General features: G+C 37.5%; 1 protein-coding gene across 12 annotated transcripts in view; it reads right to left on the minus strand.

The window, feature by feature from the left end:
• Positions 1-20,793, minus strand: part of FAM241A (family with sequence similarity 241 member A) — a 449,214-nt gene that overhangs the window by 317,806 nt on the left and 110,615 nt on the right. For 7 of the 12 annotated variants that reach the window (XR_005256769.1, XR_005256773.1, XR_005256772.1 and 4 more), the window contains 7 exons: positions 16,705-16,858; positions 13,893-14,014; positions 11,792-11,939; positions 10,360-10,509; positions 8,667-8,774; positions 7,816-7,854; positions 3,089-3,174 (listed from right to left, as the gene is read on the minus strand). The gene's annotated coding sequence lies outside the window, so the exon portion shown is untranslated. Of the gene's footprint in view, positions 1-1,583; positions 2,385-3,088; positions 3,660-7,815; positions 7,855-8,666; positions 8,775-10,359; positions 10,510-11,791; positions 11,940-13,892; positions 14,067-14,097; positions 14,194-16,704; positions 16,859-20,793 lie in introns of those variants that run through there. The other 5 variants (XR_005256775.1, XR_005256768.1, XR_005256771.1 and 2 more) reach the window with 5 other exon arrangements.

Consider the following 20,793-nt stretch of genomic DNA (forward strand, 5'->3'; position numbering starts at 1 on the left):
TAATAAACAAATTTGCAGTATAAATGCTTGCAATAAATAAATAAATAAAAATTGTCAGACAGACTAGAATTAATGAGATAAGGCCAAGTTATCAGAAACCAAATTACCCAAATCTCAGTGCTCTGCCAATTTGCCAAAGAGGAATTGGTTTCAGCAGGAGCTACAGCACTGGCACACCTCCAGCTGAAAAGCATTTCTGGGGCACATATAGAGAGGAGGTTAGCTACAGGTAGACAAACATAAGGTCACCCTTCTTTTCCTATGCAGGGAATCCTTCTATCCTGATGTCCTGATCTGTTGGGAGAAAAATCATGTGCCCATCCAGATAAGGCTCTGTTTGTGCAAACAGACCAAAGCTCTGAGCTCGCAGGGTCTGCACAAATCCAAAGGGGACTGTACTAATGCAGTGGATCCTGACCACCACTCCAGGCTGGATCCTATCCAAAAACACCTCAGCATAGCATTACAATGATGTCACCATTGTACAAGAGGGCTGCACATTTTCCTGTGGAGATCTTTAAATCTCATATACAACCCGGTTCTCAAAGAGAGGAGGTGTTTTAACCATACCATTAATAAAATCATAAATATGAATTTGCTCAGGTGCCAGTGATGCTGAAAGAAATGTGAATATAAACTGTCAAAATTCTAACATCCCATATGACTAGATACTTTACCAGTTACACACATCCATTTTGATAGAACTGGAGCAGAGACCCTTCCCTTAGTTAAACAAGGCATGAATTAATAAGATTAACATGGTGCTAATCAAGTAATATTTGCCCTTGTATACCACTCATGGATAGTATACAGCATGTGATATACTCTAGTTCTCTGCATGTTAATTCCAGGTCACAGTTTAATTAGTCCATGCATAATATATTTGAGAGATGTCTATTTCTGATGTAATGACTTTGTCTTTTAATTCATGAATCATTTCTCCCATCTCTGTTCTGGGCGTGAGAAGGCTATTTTGGCCCTAGCAAAGGCAACAGTCTTTGGAAATCCCTTTCCAGTGATGAGAAGTAAGAGTGCCATAGTCTTATGCCTTACATTCCCTTCTCCTCAAACCACTCTGAAGTTTCAGCCAGTCTGTGTTGTGTGACTACACGTAGACACTGATCCCTAGTGATTTTGGCTATTTTTTTCCCTCATTTTAAAGTCAAAATTGTTTCCAACACAATCTTTGTACCACAGCTGAAGAGTGGCTGATGAATTTCCTGTGAAAGTAAGACCTAGTGTGTTATACAGAAAATTGTAAGCAGTGACACTGAAGCTTTAAAATACTTTACAGAGAATATTTTCAAGAAGTAATCAGTGAGGTCCTCAGAATGAGACACACAAAATACTCACAGATATAAAAAATAGTATTTTACTGATCTCCCCTCTACAATTTATATAATTTTTCTTGTATAAGACATGGTCTCCTGACTCTGTAGCAATTAAGATTTAAAATTATTCAAATTACTATTATTTGGTGTTAGAAATAAAAAAAGTTGTTTAAAGTAATAATATATTAATTACTCACTCATAAACAGATCTGTAATACTGTGATATATTTGTATCAATGCTTCTAATAATTAAGGAAATTCTGACTAAATTAAAGTCACCAAAACAGAATCCATTAAGTACAATCAAAGACATCAAGAAAACAAAAATCTGAAGAGTCTGGGAGCATGACATCAAAAAGAGAGGTATATCCATATAATTATTCAACATCAAATGTTAATCCAATGAATAAAAACACTAAGGGTTTAAAGTAATTTGGCTAGCACACAAAAATCATTTTGCTACAATAATCACACACTCAGACTAATTGCACACCTGATTCTACAATAAACTCACAGCTTAAAACATTAAGCAGAGGGTTAAGACACTGATACTGAAGGTGATAGGACACAATTATATGTTCACTGTGTTTTGAATAGGTTTTTTTTTAAACATCAATGCTAACTTGATCTACAGCAATCCAAGAGTCAGACTGACCATGTTCTTTGGATACAGACTCTTTTTTTCTGTTAATACTACAATTTGCATACACATTGTACTTGATGGGGCTGTAGGGTAAGAAAGAAGCAGAACAAATAAGTGATGCAATATATGCATACCTTGGGTTCATTTTGTTTGTTTTATATTAATTTAAGTTAGTCATCACCACTTTTCTGCAGTTTTGTGGTCAGTGTTGTTCTTAACACAACCTGTGCCTTGAAAAGTTCTGTGGTAAAAACAAGCCATCCAGATTTCTGGAGATGTTCTATACCTCCTATGATAATAAGTTGCCTCTGAGGACACACGTGAAATCACGTATCTCTAATTATAAACCATAGCTTTACTTTGCTGTTTCCAGATCCTTCCATACCGCCTTTGTTCCAAACAAGTGCCACCTGTTTCCAATAGCAAAATACCTTATTAGTCAATTGCTATCAATTAACCTTCAGAAACCACACACTGCATTACAAAAGGATTATGAATGTAGATCAGATCACAGTCCATCACAGGGAGGGAATTAGGTGTATACATAATCAAAGTCCATTACACCATATACTGTGTGTAAATTACCACAGCAGGGCAGCATCAGTGTTTCCACTATATCTCAAAAACCCTGGGTGCATACTAATATTCAGAACTTCTCTTGCAATGAACGGACCTAGAAGTAGTTAGCAGTCTGACTAAGACCCCTGGTATTAGAATTTCAAAGAATTTTATTCGCCTGTCTTTCATCCACACTTCAAATGAGAACAAATGTGTTTCTTGTGCCCAAAGACAAATATTCTTTCCCACCAAAAAAACCTCTTATCTGTTACTGAAAATTATTTACATTACACAAAGAATTATGAACCTGAGATCACAGAGCTATTTTGCTACAGAACTTAACCCAAATTTGCATTACATACTCAGCATGAAGAATCCTTAACTTTCTACTTAATTCCTATGTTTTCCTGATTTTAAGATGCCACGTTTTCTTTTTGTTCTTGGGTCTGGCAAATCAACAAATAGGCCTGAGTTGGTTGTCCATTCCAATTCCAGTGCCATAACAAAGCCTCAGCAGCAGTGGCGTCAGCTGACAATTAAAAACATAACAACTTACTGTTGAGAACTGGCAAGGGATGTACTCTGTGATCCGACACTCCTTCATTTCTAAAATGCTGCCTCGGCTCTTAAGCTGCATGATCCCTGTTAACACCAATACAAATTGAGAAGCTGAACTCAGATGTAATGATTGCAAGCTCTTAGAGATCACAGCCCTGCTACCAGACACCAAACTGAATGGACTGCAGAAACAAGTCATAGCAAAAATGTTATTAACTGTTCCCAGTAGTCACTGCTTTGAGATACAGATTAACCCAAATACGTTTTCTCTATCTGAACCCTTGTGAAAAAACAACATGCATGTGAAAAACCATCCTTTTTCTGTAGCTCAAGATTTTTGTGTCTTTCATTATATTTCTTGCTGTTTCACTCCTGACATTGCCATGTTTCCTCAGCTATTTGCCGTGTTGGTTGATCTAAAGAAACGTGAAAATCAAATGTGGTAACCTAAGGTAATTTTAAAGTAACAGGTTTTCTGTACTGTAACAGGTTTGTTAAAAAAAATTAACAGGTTTTCTGTAGTAATGAAATTTCTGTTTAAAGACTATCCCAGACCCCTGGAAGCCAGGGACAGAGGACACTGAAGCCAGTGTGGCCTACTTTCAAGAACCCTTACAGTGTTTTGAGGCAATACCAGCTGCTTATATGAGACTCGCTCTAGTAAAGAGCCATGACAGAAGGTACTTATCGAAGAGGAACGAACCTCAGGAGCTGGGAATCTTAGAGTGGAAATGTGACTACTTTCTCACATGTAGTTTCATCTTTTCATATTCAAAAGCAAAACCAAACTGCATCATTGGACCCGACCCTGACAGAATCAAGGCTAACACATTTTTCCATCCCACCACACACATGTGGCTTCTGCAGTTGTAATTTATGTGTAAGTGTGCAAGTGTACGGAGACAAATGAACCACATTGTCACAGCTATCATGCTGACTAAAACCCACATGAACATGAGCCTGAAGAAGGAAAAAGTCAAAAAGAGGAAAACATTACTTCTTAAGGTTCAGTTTCATTTAATTGAGGCATTTTTTTGTTTCTGAAGAGAGAAGCAAAAATGCAGTTAGAAGACCTAATATATGAATGTCTTTTGTATGGTTAAGTGGAGATAATACAGTGTTCTTTAATCTTACTTCTTGCTGTCTTTCTGGTATAGCACAAATGAGAAATTGAATTTTTTGTGAAATATTCATATATTGAAATTGTAGCACTGTTTAACTGATAGTAGAGTTCCAAGCTGCATCATTTTCTGCTCTCTTTTCCTACAAGGTTTTTAATGTCTCTTCCTAACAGGAGCTGGAAAAATAAGATTAAAGAAACCCATTGACAACTCAGACTGTGGATTTTGGCTCATACTTTCAAACCACTCAGTATAGGGCAAGCACCCCAAAACAGATTTTTCAACTTTCTGGTGTTTTTCAGCTTTGTTTTTTCATCCTGGGCACCTCCCTCTCTATTCTGGTCCTTCCCATGAGTGGCTGAACGGAGGCTGGTGCTTGTACAGCTCCTGACATGCTACATCCCATTTGCAGAGTTTTCTCATGGCAGTGCTGAACACACTTGTGTCAGTAAATGTGCTGCAGAAGTGCATGATGGTAAGCAAAAGTGTGGGTATGGGGAGCACAACACATATTTATGGAGGCTGCTGTTCAACAGAGTTATTTCCTATGCCCCACCTCATGTCCCTGTGATCTGTGAATAATGCCCATCAAGAACCAGCAGAGAGATGTCCTTGCTGTTAAAGTCAGAGATAAAATTTCCACTCCCCCCCATATTGGGGATGGGAATCACTTCAAGACTCGGAATCCAGGTATACTTAATTAGACTGTCATTTGCCATTTGCCAACTGGCTGAACCATTTTTCCAGATCTTCATTCCCAATTGACACCACCGTAAATGAAAGAAGAGCTATGTTCTCAGCCACGTGGTTAAAAGCTAGCCATAGTAGACCTACAAAAATAGATGAGTAATAATGAAGCAATTGATGTACGTAAAACTAACTCAAATGTCAAGTAGTGATGCATGGTATGCAATGTACACACAGCTAGCCTTCAGCCTGCAAAGGAATCATGCAGAAAACCTTTCTTCCAAAATCCCAGGATTTGATGCACTTCCCATTGTCTTCACACACGAGTACTTTGATATTTACATCCCAAAAGTGTGAATGACAACAGAACATATACTGGGGCCTGTCAAATAATCCTGCTAGAAGCTCTGAAGATAAATCTCTAAATATGCAATGCTGTAGCACATCGTTCAGTCATACAGACATTAGAACTTTATTCCAGTTGTAAAGCTGCTAACTTACTTTGGACATAGCCTTTTCTATAACCTGTCCCTATTAAATTATTTCACTAGTCCCTTGCTCAGAGCATTCATCTCTCTATTGCTCATAATTATTTCAATGTGCTCCCTTTTTGCCCTTTTCTTTCCACTAAGACAGCTATAATTATGAAGCTGTTTCTTGCCCTGCACATCCTTGCAAGAGCAGTGGACCTCCATCAGGCTATGTTGTTAATCTTACCCATAATGACAGAACTTGTAATATTATGGAATCAAATCTATTTTACAGCTCATTTTACAGCTCCAGGGTTAGTTGTAACAGTGACAGCTCCTGTGAGATGAGATTAATAGATCTTTTACAAAACATGTAGAGCATTTGATCTGATAAGGTTTTCTGGTAGTTTTAATGCTCTCCACGTCTTGATTTTTTTTTTCTATAACTACTATATTCCAGACAGAGGTGCAAAAAATGTTAGTTTTTATACTGATGCCTGAAAAAAAAATTTCCCTGCACTATCTCTTTTTTATTTTTTATCTAATTTTTTTTAACAGTGCAGAGGCTTCAAAAGTCATTATGAAGGTTTCTGTTTTAATTCTTTTTAAGTCTGGTCTACAACATTAAATGCCTTTTATAGATTTCCTGACAGCTTAATGACTTGTACTTGTAAATTTTTTTTTTCTTTATTAGCGGTGCTGAAAAAAACCCTAACAACAGCACTGCTTCTAACAGAGCAACAAACAAAAAAGCCCACCCCACCTAAATGGGGATTGGACATAAGGAATTTTTTAAGTCTGAATTTAATATGCTTGTTTTCAGTGGCAGGTAGCTTTAGGAACCAATTACACGTAACTTAAGTACATTGAAATTGCCACTGTGACTTACGTTTATGGGGTGTGATACAAATAAAAGACCAGCCTGGATTTTGAGCAGAATCATTCTAGGCAGCAGATCTGAATCTCTTTGAACTCTGGGGGATTTAGATGTAGGCTGACATTTGTGGCTTTGGTACCTCTCCACAAGGTTTCACAAACCCTGAACATCAAACCACATTTGCTCAGAAACTGGAGTTACTTTTATCTACCTATGAACTTCATGGAGGCAGTAAGTGAGTTAGGTTCAACAAGTAGTTTACTAAAGTTCAGTGAAGGATTTTAAAATTAGAAAACATCACCCTAGTTTAAAAAAAAAAAAAAAGTTTATGGTTGCACAGGCAAGAAAGCCTGTGGTTTATAGAGGGCAGAGTGCATGCAAGGATTACAAGCTGGTTTGAGAAAACTAATTTTAGATATCATGTACTTTCTTTTACTGAAATACTTCTGTGAGACTTTTTTTTTGTGTTTCATAATCTGAACTAACAAGATCAAGAGACTCTTAGCTTTACCAGAACTTTTCATAGCTGTTGTAATCGAAAACATAATTGTTAGTGCCCAGATGCAAACAATCCTTTTGATTCTCTTTCCTAGTACTATTCTCTCAATCAGCATAATAATATCATCAAATTGGCTATTATTCATCTCAAGAAAATCCTATTGATTTCACTGGGCTAGTGTAAGACTTTGAACATCTACAGATGCTGGATTATACTCCTGGCAGCTTCTTATGGATCTCTTGCATCCTCCTATAGTTTCCACCCTCCACAGAGCTTTCCTCAGTAGACCCACGTCCTCCATAGCGGTTTCACTCAGAGGTCTTTCCTCTACCCATTAGAGCCCAGGCATCCTTCGGGAGAGGAATGAAGCCAAAAGGCAATCAAAGGTCGTTCTAACATCTATTGCTGGAAATTGTGCCTTGTTATGCTGAAGAGTCAATTAGCTGTCAGATATGCAATTAAAGCAACCTATGTTGTGTCTCATTGAATCAGATAAGAAACAAAGAATAAATTATTTAATTTTTTAAAGACTAATATTATCCTGGTCTCAAAAACACCTGAGCAGCTTCCATGAATAAAATTTATCCTGGAGCTATTTAGGATAGTATTTCCAAAATATTATGTGTCCTTTGACTCATTAACTTAAATAAGAGCTGAGTGGCTGAATCCTTGTGTACTGCTTAGAAACTTGGGATAACAGGAAACAAATATCTCTATGAAAATACAGCATTGCATGTATTTTAATTGCTCTATTAGCACTTTTTTCATCAAGATAGGGCTAGATCACAGGAATAAAATAGGTAATCCCTAAAAGGAGTGAAGGACAACATCTTGTACAAGTGCAGCACAAGCAGAGAGCAGAAACAGTCAAAGTTGTTCAACTATCAGCACATCTGACTAATGGCTTGAAGATAGAAACTGATGTGGGAATAAGACATAAATGAAATTCAGAATTTTCACAAATTTCATAGGATCCAATTAATTGAATACTCAAGGTCTCACTTGAACAAAATATCTGAATCCTTCTTGAAGACAATTCTATACTTCCAGAATACTACCTATTTGAAATACCTTGTTTCCACTGACTTCAGTCTCCAGCAGATGTAAGACCTGGTAAAGAAGCAGGTATGAAGAATGAGAATACTGTCAGAGGATGTGGAAGAAACATAGTACCATAAATTATAATGTAAGGTAAAAAATAATAAGAAAAAAAATATTGGAAAGATGGATCTGCACTATGATTTCCTCTGTCTTTTAGTTATAAAAAAGTGGTAAAGACATCTAGGAAGTCTCTTCGGCCTCCTAGATACTTCAAGCAGTATCTGGTTAGTGGCTTGACCCACCCCAGATGTTTGATAAGGACTGGAAACAAATAACACAGTAACAGAAAGTAATTAAATACGGCTAATTGTGCTTGTTTGGCCCCTTTTTCTATTATGGATGTCTGTTTTAAAACCTTTTCACCACATTAGTTGTAAATGTTCACATATTCTAGAGCCAGGAAATCTGCTAGGGCTGAAAGGGTCCAAGCAGTCACAGAAATGTCAATGAGACTGTACATTTTCAAGTCTTCTTTTGACCCATAACTATTTCAGTATTACCTGGATTTGGGCATTAATGAAAATCTGTCATAAAAGGCAACTTCTCAAGAAGGAACCATAAACCAAAGCCATGGATCTGGGAGCAAGCCACAGTTTATGGAGTGTGGCCACATGAGATTTGAGCACCGCATCCCTCCTCTGTGAGGGGGAATAAGCCTCCCCAGGCTTCTTACATTGTTTTAAGGGGCATGCAATAACCCCCTGATCCTTATCCTCAGAGTATTGTAAGGTTGTCATCTAGCCCTCAAGGATTAATTTGGACTACTTTAGCTCCTGACGTGCTCATTTAATGCCATGAATTAGGATTTAGTTCACGTGTACCTTGTAGCTCCTCATTGCTTCCAGGGAAGATGCAGCAATAGGATGAAAGACCTGCTGCTATCTTTTCACCAGAGGATACGCAAAAGACCCTTGGGGTTGTCTCATCCACTGGAAGACACAGAAATGCTACTTTTGGAGGCTTTTTGCTGCACTGACAGGAATCCTCAATCTGACACATTAAGAGAGCTGTAAATACATGGCATTTCTATGGGTAACTCAAGTCTCACTACTGTTACAATGGACTTTGTTACCTCCTGATGGTTACTGCAAGTGCCATGTGAAACAATGCTCAAGTCACTTGGCTCAACACTTGCCATTTTTAGCTTTAGCCACGCTATTGAGCAAAATGTTTATGACAGGCCCCAGGCAAGTAAAATGTATCAGTTTATGGTAAATCTGTGGAGAATCACTCCAAAGATAAGCACAGTGCTTTGGTGACCTTTTAACAGGATGGGCTAAGTCAAATATGTGGGTCACCTGCAGACAGGGATCAATGACAGAGCTTTCTAGCATGCCCAGTGCAGATGACCACAGCAGTTTCCTGGGATCCCTGTTTTGAGGAGCAATACAGGAGATTTTAGGTCTTGAAATGAATGCAGCAAAATAAGAAAAATGGGGAGTGGGGGAGTGGTATTATTTCAAACCATTGCAGGACTTGTTTTTTAAATACTGTGCTGACAATCTCACGGGCAGAGATTTGGATTGTGAAGCTGCTCAAGGGCAGGGTATTATCTAGGGGATTGGGAAAACATGGTGTTATGCAAGAGCTCCCAAACCCCAAGTGCAACTCAGATTGATTTCTTTATTTTAAATAATAAGCATAGTTAGCTTTTACATTGGTGAACTCTGGTTTCTACTCTTGTTGGAGGTAAACACTGGAATTTCATTAAAGACAATTACAGGACAAAACTCTTCCTCCCAAGCTGAATAGGACTGGTAAAGAATGAAAATATTAATCTTGCATTTCCACTCTTGCTTGTGAACAGTGGGAGCTGCTTTTGCCCTTCCAGCCAAAATGTGCAGCTACCCATCTACACTGAGGTTTTCTGAGAGTCATAGAAGGGTTAAAACTGTGTGCAATCTCTCAGCATATCCTTGTATCCTTTCCAAAATGTGTTTCACGTCTGTATGTTTCCAGTCGTACTGAAATCAAACAACTCTTTAGCTCCATTAGAAAGACAAATTCAGTGAGAAATCCAGCTCAGTTTTAAGGCTGGGGATTTAGTCAGACATTCAGATGAGCTTAATTCAATTTATACTGCATGTAATTTAGCTATAATATTTCTTCCTCTTTTTATCTCATTCTTATATGATGTCAAGAAAAATGTACAAGACACCTAGGCAGACTCTAATGATGTGCTCCTCTTGTCTGCGACCTCTGCTAGTATGGAATCTCTCACAAGCTATTACTCTGTTTAACACGTGCATGAGTTTCTTGTGTACCCCTGGTAAGTCATTATGTTATTTACAACCTTCTACAACTTGGGTTTCTTAAATGGAAATATCTTGGTAAACTATGCAGCTGTCTCTGTATAGCCTCAGCATAATCTTCAGATTAGGAGAGAAATGAAAGATCAGGAAGCAAACTGTCCCTCATTTGCTAAAGGTGGGCTTCTCACTGCTATGATTGTAACTTTTAATAAGGCAAGAAATAAATATATGAGAGTAGGACAGACTATAAAACTGTGATTACCTTTTAAAATTACTGCTAACAAGCAAATTAGCTGCAGCACAGAATAGCAGCAGATCAATAGGAGCAGTAAAACTAAAAAGATTTTGCTGATCGCGTATGTCTTTGGATGCAAACTGTAAAAGAGGTCCCCGCAGGCTTCCCAACGTTAACCTACAAAAGAATGAGACACAAAGGGTATTGAGCTCAAAGATGCTTCAATTTCCCTAGGTAGTGAGTGCTCGTCCTATCAAACCACCTATTAGTCACAAACTCATACAACCAAGAACTCTCAGGCCTCTTGAGATCTCCTGTCATCTTGAAAAAGGTAATACCAATGAGAGGCACTAGTTCCTCTTGAAGCATGTTCAGTTTATTGTTTTCAATGGCTCAAGCAATTTATGATGGTGATGCTGCCAAGACATATAAATAAGTTTGCACGGCCACTCTTTAGCAAAGATCTGGAAGCTCACAGCAAATTAGTTAACTCAGAGAATCAAAACAATAAGTGGGCAGAAATATTTTTAAATCACAAGATTTTGCCACATAAAAAAACCCCTTATTTTATTTTTCTGCTTTAAAAGTTATTGGCTGACTTACTATGGTGATGCTTATTTATAAATGTTAAGCATGACTGTTTCAAAAATAATTATAACTTTGCTGCATCCAACTTTGCTACAGCACACTTTCAGTTCTTTCTGAAAATGCTGAATAATGCAGCTATGTTTTCTAAAAATGTCCATTCCTCAATACTTAATACCAAGGTTTGTATTTGAGAAGTGGAAAATGTTGCTTTGAAATAGCTGAAAATAGGTTTTCTATTTTTCTTTTACTCACTATACACTGTACCCAAAATAATGCCAACAGAGAAAAAACTTGTTTAGTTGCCCAGTGCAGTTCATATTTTTTCAAGAGCTGTGTTTGCATCTTTGCATATTTATACAATTTAGGCTTTATATAAACCCACAACAACAGGTTTATCTTCAAGTAAGTTAAGTACACACAACACAAAATACCCTCTGTCAATATGTTTGCTTATCAGGAAAGTAATAAACAGGCCTAGGAAATCTTTCAGATAGGATATTAACTGCAATTAAGACTGAATTAGTTATATGGTTTACTGTCAGAAACTGCACAAACAGCATCATCATTTCAGGGTGTTCTATTGGCAATGTTTTGCAGTCTTCATGTTATTCTGTACAGGCTGAAAGGAAGGAATAAGGCTGATATTCATTATCATATAAATAAATAAATAAATAATATTTCTACTACTCTAATTAATTTAATTTATTTTTTTCATTTACAACCCTCCTGCTTATTATTAATCTATTAATTAGTCAGAATATGTTTTAAGTGGCTGTTCTATCCGTTGTCTTTCCTTGTAAAATGTACAAGGAAGACATGAACATAGCATCAATTAAATGCCCCATCAGCATTTTGAACTCCTTGTAATTACCTTAATTGAGTTGTCTGTTGTGTTCCAGAATGTGAAAAATACTAAATGCTTTCAAGTTCACCGGATACATTCAAATACAGGTGATTTTCTGTAAACAGCTTTTAGACAACTCATCGTTCCAGTACTGGAACCTGGGCAAATGGGAATGCTGTAGGGGGAAAAAAAAAAAAAAAAAAAAAAAAAAAAAAAAAAAAAAAAAAAGTAGTGCATGACCATATATTTAAAGATAAGATACTTCTGGTACCACAACAGTAAAACGTAATTCTTCCATTTGTTACATATTGAGCACTTGCTTTTGCAAACAAAACAGAGCTTATATGTATTTGCATGTTTCCGTGGTTTAAAACCACTGAGGAAATGGTAGGGCAGCTGCAGGAAAGGGACAGTAATTTTCAAAGGACAGACACCCTGTACAAAGCTGCCCACTCAGACAAGTCAAGAAATTACTTGAGTCGATTGAGCCCCTCTTTTACTCTGGCTAAGGATCCTATCCTCTGCAGAACTGATGTGGACAATATGGGGCTGTTCCTGATGGGACCAACTCTGCCCACATGCTATCAGCCAGCATCCCCAGCAAGAGATGCTGCAGGGCCAGCTGACACAGCAGGCAGGCTGTGGAGTCAAACTCAGGACACTGCTCTTGGGGTGACTCCCCTAGTGTCCACAGACCCCATGGACCAGAGGAGAGCCCTTAAAGTGTGGTCAGATGTCACAGAGCCTGTTAAAATTCACAGTGAAGGGAGAGGTGGATGAAATAAAAGAGTGCAAAATGTCCTGCGGATATGAAAAATGCTGACTAGGTCTCAGTCAGTGGGGCAAATAATAATTGTGATTCAGAGGTTGGAATTGCCTCCATGGCAATATTCAAGGTATGCTTCAATTCATTTTTAATATAAATATCTGTGTTACGCTGTGTGCCTGTGGTTTCATATTCCCAAGAGTGAGACTGGGGAAGAAATACCTGTAAAGGTGACTACGGGGCTTAATTTTTAAGTCCCTAAAGCCTGGGAGCTTTAGGCATGGGCTTGAGCCATATGTTTTATTTATTTTAGGAAGGGTCCCCTAGACATATTATTGAACCAGCCTTGGTTACTGTTATTGATATCTGACATAAGGTTGATACTTAATCATCAACATTTAGTACCGCTACTATGAGGAATCTGAAAAATTCAGTCTGACCAGCCAATCTACCATTACGGGAAATCCTTTCCAGACCCCAACAGGCAACTGCATAAATAAAGCGCACAGCAAAATATCAAAGAAATGAATAAGCTGTCATATAAACAAGCTAGCAAAAAACCACACTAGCATGTAAAGTAGGAGAACAGAGATCTATGCCATGAGAATGAGACATGTGAATCAGGACAGCAAATGTTCTTTCTTGCAAGGGATCTGACAATGGAGGGTCAGGCAGAGCATGGCTCTGACTCCCTCTTTGTAGTCACTCATTAGAAACAATAAGCAGTACCTTATTAAAAACAATAAAGGAGGAAATATGTGGTTGTAGTGTAGAACTTGGAAGTGTGTGGGAGACTAGACCCCACATCCCCTTTCTTGCCTATAATTTTGGGGGGGGAGTTTTTGACTATTTCTGACTTAGACCCATGCATTGACCATTCAGCAAGCAGATGTTTGTTTTTCAAAGTTATTTAGGTGTGGATTTCAAGAGCTGGCAAATACTACCATGGGCTTATATGTTCTGAACTGTACTTTCCAGTGTAGTGAGGGAGATTTCATGGAAAACCCTCATGCTCCATAGCCAGATGAATATTATATTCTACTTTTTCATTCCTTCAGGGGTGACAGCCACACACATCTTTTTAAACATGAACAGAACTGAGCAGGTAAGTGACCAGTTCACCCAGTCCTACAGCTCTACACCACTTGTGACAATTGTTCTGTGTTTATGTTATACTGGATTCACATTTCCAAATTTTAAAAAGTCAAGGAATTTTACATTGCTGGAGAACAACTTATGCTTATCTCAGGTCAGCAGTTGAAAGAGAATGACCTAAAAGTGTGAAAATGAGTCGTGTCCATGCTGTTGACTTCAGAAAAGCATTTAGTCCAGAAAGCTCAGACCAGCCTGGTACGTACTCACCTCAACCATATAGGTTCCAAAGTAGTCCTTTTCCCATATCTGTATTAAATATCACTTCTTTTATGGCTTCAGTGTTGCTTAATCTGCTTTCCAGCTGAGACTCAAAGGACATTTCAGGTTTTCTGAGAACATAAGAGAAGTAGAAATTGTGCAGATCCTGTACACCACAGTCACCTTAAAAAAAAATAAATTACCAGACCACTTATAGAGGTTTTAATCACAGTAATCATCTCCTTTTCCCACAAGCTAAGTCTTTAATTATTATGTATTTGCATGGGAGTCTTGTATCTTAGGCATGTAGCTGTAAAGAAAGGAGGGTTTTGTCTTAGTTTTTCACCACTAATGTTGATACATTTTTATTATTGCAGTAGAAAAAAGAATCCACAAAATGTCTAAAGAAATCCACACTGAAGTATTTTCTAATAAATTAGTGGGAAAATCTGTCAATGGAAAGTTATTGTGCCACTGAATGCGGTTTTAAAAATAAAATAATCTACCAGATTTATGTTATTGCTCATGCGTACATTACTTTTCTTCCAAAAGGAACCTAATTCTTTTAAGGAATAAGTTTCACAAGAGCAATTTCTTTTTTTCTCACACAGAAAAATGTTTGATTTGGGAATAAAAAATTAGTTATTTGACCTGGTGCAATGGATCCCATCTGAATCACTACAATTGAACTCAAATCTCTGCAAAAAGAGGGAAATACCTGTTTAAATGCATGACTCCTGTGTGATGACCTCCTTGTTTTATTTCCAGCAAAAGCCAGTGGGAAGTGCTACATGGCATTGCAGAAAAACGGAGGATGAAGATTGTCTCTGTCATTCTGCCATCAAGTTTTATGTTCTACTTCACTATATACCTCTAATTCAAATTCCCAAATACCAATCTGATTGCCAAAAGATAGTGAAGACCCTAAATAAGCTTCATAAATACATTCTAAGTATTTAATTTTCCTGCTTACCTCATCTGAAATTTCTAAACTCAGTTCAAGACCATTATGTGCAAAGACAGAGTGAAAACAGGTTGATGAAATAAGTTGTTGATGAATCAGTTATGGAGAAGAGGGATTCAGGAGGAAATGGATAGAGGTTGTACGATAGAAATTAAAAGGCAGAAATGTGGCAGAAATATTGATAAATAAATAACTTTTTGAAGCATTTAATTAGTTTTGTTATTATTATTTTCTATTTTTCTATTTCATCATTGAGATAAAATAGAGACAATACTCTATCTACCCTTATCAGGAGTAGCTGTGGTAAACTACAACCACCTATATCTATTGACCTCTTTAACCACTCCCATTGGAAGCCACAGAATATTACACTTACAGAAGCAAGTTGAGAGCATCACAGAAATGACTAAGTTTGATTTGAACCACTTAGCACGGGCCCCTGCACTATGTACCTCAGCCACCCACAAGAGCCATAAAAGCAAGGACTTCAGTGGCACCTGCTCACACAATCGCCTGCTTGGCAATGGATGAATATTTGTGCAGTGTCATAAACAAGGTAAGTGATTTTCTACGCATGTTGCAAAACTTGTGCATTGCAACTGTACTCAGTAAGATGTCACCAACTGTGCAGCTTTCAATTCAGTTGATCCTGAGCAATTCTTTTGACCTTCTAGTTTTTGTGGGTCCTCTGCACCTGGTTCTTTTTTTATCACTTCTTTTTTTTTTTTGGTTGTCCACTTTGGCAGGAGTCTTCTCATCCCTTTTCTCAGATTTCTGTAGAGAGCCTAGATAGGGCAATCCTTGAATTTCCTCTATTTTACACCTTTACTTGGGTGTTGGAAACACTTGACTGGAAGGACTTGCCTTTTGTTCTCTGTTCCTACAGCAATTAGTCAGACAAGTTCCTGACCCATAACTCCTCTCTGATTCATGATGGTAGTGAAAAGAAACAACAAGAAACAGTAATAATAACAGGAACAACAATAACAGAAGAAACTAAGAAGGCTTTTGGTATTTAATACTAAGCGCACTTCATTGCACTTTTCTGGGATATGATATGAAAAATCACTAGAAATGCCAAGAAAGTGGTGTGTGGGTGTGTGTATGTGTGGTGGAAACAAAGCCAAATCAAATAAAAAATAATGTCTTAAGATGATATTTTATACCTTCTTTTTAGAATAATTCAGGTCACAAAAGAAGAAAAAAAACCTCAAATACCCCCCACACTCCCCTTGCTCCTGAGTCCAAACAAACAAGCAAGAACTGAAAGCAGGGAGCAAAAGAAACAGTCATAGGAAATGAGAGGGAGAAACGCAGATGACACACAGCATGTCAGACAGAACAATAATACAAAGCCAGGAAATTGTTGTCCTCTAGTGATGACTTTGGCCCAGAGTCATGCTTATCCCATCTTCCAATATCGTTTGGATAGTTAACTGTGATGCATGTTATAGTTTTACTTTTTATCTTTATATTTCTTATTTTTTATATGATTTCCACTTGCAGAGCTTTAGGAAAACACGTTTTTCAGCAATTGCTTCTTTAAGGTGGATGCTGCTCAGTGAAGAAGTAGCTCGCTTTTATTGTCTTTCATCTGCTCATCTCTGACATCAGTGGGAAATAACCATCTGTGTAACTACCAAATACATCTGTGAGAAAAAATCTATGCCTGAAAATAATATTACACTGCTAAGCAACATCCCCTTAAGCAAGAAAGTTGGTGATGCAGACATCTCTCTGTACCTTTTCTCTGCGCCCACACAAGAGGGACAGAGACAGATGAGAACCTGGCTATAAATGCTTAAATTTTATAAGGCTCTTTTGGCTTTTACTACTGCCTTTCTCCCTGATGCTTACCTTGCAGCTTTTTTTTTCCCTTGCATCTGTCTGTCGGAGCAGATGATGAGAGGTTTTTCATGACCAAGTCTTGTGGAATTTGTGCTCATATCTGAATGCATGTATTTTGAAGCTCGGGCAATTTGTTCCTCTGTTGAGTTTTTTGGAATCTTGTCTGTAATTTAAAAGAGAAAAAAGAAAAATGAGAAAGAGAAAAATTTTGCAAGCTAAGAAAAGATTAAAGTAATAGATAATAAAAAATTTCTGTCTCACTAACAAATTTCTGGAATGACTTCTTGCCTTCAGGTTTAAAATTGGGTTGTTTTGAAGTAGTATTAATATGGCACACAAAGGCAAAGCTGAACAATTTAAAGGACATTAATACTTGATGTAGAAACACACGTTTAAGGAACAGCAGGAATTTTGAACTAAATAAGAGCAGAAATAAGGAGAGACATCTGGGAGAAGCAAACAGGAAGTCTTGAAATTTGTGCCAACAAATTATAAAGTACAGTTTTATAAACCTACTTACTTTATTAAAATAAAATAAGCATTTTAGCATTTTGCTACTGTCAGTAATGTTTATGCACTGACTAAAGCTAAAAACACACCGGCTGTATGAAGTTTAGTTTTTATTCAGCAGAGCCTGTGTAAAATATATGTGAAAAAAACCTATTGCACCATGCTCAAAGTTAAGTTTCTTTTTAAAAATAAATATAAGAGGCTGACCCTTGCAGCCTTTCTACACATGAGCAGTCACTTCAGGTCAGTAACAACCATCCAGGTATTTCAAAGCACTGCACACACATTCATTTATAAATGGGAATATTTAGGCAAGTCCAGCAAAAAAGGATTTACAGGATCAGGTCCTAATTTTTATCTGTCATATTGAAATGGATTTAAACCAAATACCTTCAAAAGCTTGAGGTAAAATGCTGTACATATACTTATGAGTTAATCAGGCTGTAGAAAGGACAGAAGACAAACATAAGAAAGCAACAGTAATTTCAGTGTCCGTTTGTAAGCTTGGAGTATAGCATCCATGTTTTACAACTATCCAACATTTCCAGTTTTCTCTTGCTTCAAAATATACTTTAAAATAAAATACACAGCTTATGTGTACAAATACGTGTATAAGTTAGGCATAAAAAAAGAGTATTTCTATACAAGGTGAAGAAATGGATATAATTTCATTGTTGTCACAAGCCACGGATTAGAGCATGACACCATCCTAAGGTAAAACATGGGAGGTACGTAGAGATACATTTTTATAATAAGGCCACAGACAATGACGACAGCCTTTCTTAGAGCTCTGCTTTACTAAGGAAAGTGTATATCTTCCTTTATGGCTCCTTGTGCCAACAGTTTTTGAGCAGAAGTTAAAATCAGTGATTCACTCTGCCTAAGAAGATTGGTGGCTTTTGTATTACATTCTACTGAGGGATCCAAGACACACACGTGAAACTGCATCTAAAAGCCATCATAGTAGTCCAGAATTGTCCCATGATTTTATTTCCCTGAATTACACCCCTCCTTTGTTGCAGTTCCAAACAGTCCAGTTCTTTTAGAATACCATTCCTCTTTTGCAATGAAGTAATGCACACGAAGAAACTTTTTCATGGACCAAGTATGTGTATTTGTAAGCTTTACTACAAGGGCCATGAATCTTGGGTACTTTGGCTGGAGCACTAGGAAAGGTAACTTTGTGCTAGTGAAAAAAAATCCCTAAAGCCCTTCATGATCCCAAGTCTGCGGCAGCATGTGTCATGGAGCCAAGCTGGCAAACAAACAAATGGAGATGGATCTAACTTGGGGCTGTCAACACAGTAGCAAGAAGAACATTCCAATGGTAAAATTAAATCATATTGAAGCTGTACTGCAAGTGGCATTTTAAAAGCACCAAGGAGAGGAAAAAACAATCACTGTTGGTGCAAGATGGTTAACAGCACCATTAATGACAAGCATTTCACTAAAAATCTGGTCTATGTTTAAAACAGGATTTTCTTATACTAGCACTTTAAATCAATGCTCACAAATGAACATGAGCAATATTAGCCCAGGTTTTGTCCCAGCTATTAAACAGAACCAGTAAAGAGTAAAACAAATTTGTTATGTTGGGAATGAATACTGCTTTCCAAAAAGCATTCTGATGTGCAGCTACAGCCCTACAATAATCAATCATCAACTGGTCATAGAAAGAGCTTATTCTGCCATTATACAAAGATCTTAATTTAATATATATGCACCGTTCTCAATAAGAGATGAAGGTTTCTTCCAATGAATAAAGCAATAGTTTCCATGGAATTGATACATTTAAATCCAGGAAAATACAAAACAGGAAAATACAAGGCAAGATAAAAATACCAAAATATGTACATTGAAGCAGCAGTGGTAGGATTCCTATTATTCTACTTCTTACTTCATTTAAAAAATGCAGCATCCTAACTTTTCTAATTTAAGAAAGGGAAATGGATATTATAATCCATACCAAAATATACTTGAAGAATTTAGAACTTAATATTCCCTTCCAAAATGACAGGAAATATGGTATTGATCCAAATTTTGTCAGTGGAAACTGATCCAATGAAATGTGTACCCTTTCGGAGTAAGCAGAGAGCTATTTTAAACTATGGAAAAAAACCTGAATTATATTAGATGGTTGATATTAATATAATTTAAGGTAAAGGTTAAGTATCTAAATAAAATACATAAAATCCTCAGAATAAATTCAAAATCAGAGTACAAAAACGGTTTCAGTCTGACAATTTTTTATATTCAAATTCATAACTCTTCAGTTCTCCTGATGATAATATTAAATCCCCTGGAGAAGGAAGGGGTTGGAAGGAGAAAAACCCCCAACATTTCTGATGTTTATTTTTGAAACATAGGCGTTTTCTTTCCCTTAAGTGAGCTTACAACCACCCTGGCACCTATTCTGCCCCACTAAATAACAACTGGATGCTCATGCTTGGAAAGCTGGGTGAGGGAAGCAATTTAAAATTTATTTTCATAGTGGAAAATAGGTTTTGCCAAAATAGTTTCAGTTTATGAAAGGAGAGAACAGCTGTATTTGGTTTATAATAAATCTTTCACAAATCAGTAAAAGCAAATAGACAGCGCAACTGTAACCCATAAAAGTGGAAAATATTAGACAACAGAGAGTGAAATTGTTAAACTTTCCCACAGATGCTGTTGGTAAAATGCCTCTGCAGAATTTGTACATGAAATGTGCATGAAAATCAAACCTGAAGGCAAGAGGCATTGGAATGAGGCAGAATTACTTATTAGAGGAATATCCTATTAAGGTGGCTATTCTGGGTATTGAGGAAGGTGTCTCCAGCAGCTTCCTGCTCCTATTACTGAATGTTAGTGCAGAATAATTACTTGCTTGCCAAAAATGAGAGGACATTGACCCTGCAGACTTATTGAATTCGTGCTGCTTGCCTTCGGGCCATGTCGGGGGTTATTCAATTTTGCCTGAGGAGGACAATCTATTATGAGAGATGAGTCAAGAAGGCCCCTTCCCTGATTGCCCCCCAAAACCATTATCGCAGTGTGGAGGGGGCACGAGCAGCGAGTGGACGGACAACGCAGCGCTGATCCCGATTACCGGGGGACCAGATACAATTTGCATTGTGAGCAGCACTGCAGCTCTGGGCAATCAGCCGGGGCCGGGGCCAGCAGTCGCACGAGCACCGCGCCGCTAATTGCTTGTGCTTGGCATGGCAACCCTCACCCTCACAAGGAGGAGGCTCAGTGCCTTCGCCTGCACCTGGGTGAATATTTTTATATTGACAAAGAAACACAAGTTGTCCCCAAAGGGAAAACCCAATATTTAAGGTGCAGTATATTTTTACTCTCCCAATGCTGCCTCTTTTTACTGTGTTAATTGTTTGGTGTTGATGTTTTCCAGCAACTTTATGAGACAGAGTCAAGTCACAGCTTCATTTAAAATGAATGGACTTTTAAAACCAACAGAAAGATATTTTGATTAAAAACCAAAGCAACCAATACAAACAAAACCCCAGAGGATTAATTTTTGTTGGAAGATAAATATATGATCCTTTGCAATAGACTAGCCCCAACATCAATGGGAATCTTTCCAGTGGG

This window comes from Motacilla alba, chromosome 4, assembly GCF_015832195.1.
Source record: "Motacilla alba alba isolate MOTALB_02 chromosome 4, Motacilla_alba_V1.0_pri, whole genome shotgun sequence".
Lineage (NCBI taxonomy): Eukaryota > Metazoa > Chordata > Aves > Passeriformes > Motacillidae > Motacilla > Motacilla alba.